Raw genomic sequence first — 1,329 nt, forward strand, 5'->3', positions numbered from 1 at the left:
ATGCCGGCATAAATAGGAAAAATGTCAAACCTGCAATTTAAGTTCAATTTCAATATATATTCTCCAGAATCCATCAAAATCAGTTTCTAATCAATTAAACAAGTCTAATAACTAAAAACCCCCAAATTTCATTCAATTCCAATAATAACTGTTCAAACTCGAACCCTAACTCAAAATTATTCAAATCTAACCAAAATCAAACTTTCTCAAGCTTAAAATTCGAGTCAAAGAGTGGGTTTCAAAGGGTTTTACCCTAAATCAGTTGCTCGAGCTTTGTTTCCCTCAATTTTTCTGTTTTTCATTTTTTTTTTTTGAGATTCTCGGCCAAACTACCGAGAGAGAGAGAGGGAGAGAGAAACCTGGAGAGAGAGAGAGAGGACGCCGGCGGGAGGAAGCCCGGAGAAGGAAGTGGCCGGCGGTGGAAGAAAATGGAGAGAGAGAGAGAGAGAGAGATGGTTGTGCGTGGGAGAACCAGGGAAGGAAGAAGAAGAAAAAGAAAGAAAAAAAAAAGAAAAAGAAAGAGAATGGAGGGCTGGGCGCACAGGAAGGAAATGGGGAAAAGAAAAGAAAAAAAAGAAAAAGAAAAAGAAAAGAAAAGGAAAAAGAAAAATGGAAAAAAGGGAAAATGTATTAAATTTAAGTGTGTTTTCCAAAAATCTTTGGGGTGAAATTATAAATACTGAAAATAACTTAAAGTCCCTTGATTAATTATGAAAATCAAATTAGGCACACTAATAATCCACAGTTTAATATAATTAAACATGTTTAATTCTAGAGGGCGTTACATTCTACCTCCCTTCAGAAATTTCGTCCCTGAAATTGAAATTTACCTCACTGTATGAACAGATTCGGATATCGTTCATGCATCGTCGTTTCCAATTCCTACGTTGCTTCTTCAACACCATGGTGTTGCCACAACACCTTCACTAACGGTATCTCACATTGACGTAGGCTTTTCATCTTCCGGTCAAGAATCTATATGGGCGCTTCCTCGTAAGTCGTGTCATACTGGATCGGCACGTCATACCATTGCACAATGGCTTCTGGATCAGGTTGACACTTTCGAAGCATTGAAACATGGAACACATTGTGCACGTGAGACAATTCCAGAGGAAGATCAAGGCGGTAAGCAACGACACCTACTTGTTGTGTGATCTGAAATGGCCTGATGTACCTCGGTGCGAGCTTCCCTTTCACACCAAAATGAGTAACTCCTTTGCGTGGTGAGACTCTTAACAAGACAAAATCGCCCTCTGAGAACTCTAAGGGTCTACGCCTCCTGTCAGCATAACTCTTCTGACGACTTTGAGCCGTTAACAGTCGTTCCCG

This window comes from Morus notabilis, unplaced genomic scaffold (assembly GCF_000414095.1).
Source record: "Morus notabilis unplaced genomic scaffold, ASM41409v2 Scaffold1230, whole genome shotgun sequence".
Taxonomy (NCBI): Eukaryota; Viridiplantae; Streptophyta; class Magnoliopsida; order Rosales; family Moraceae; genus Morus; species Morus notabilis.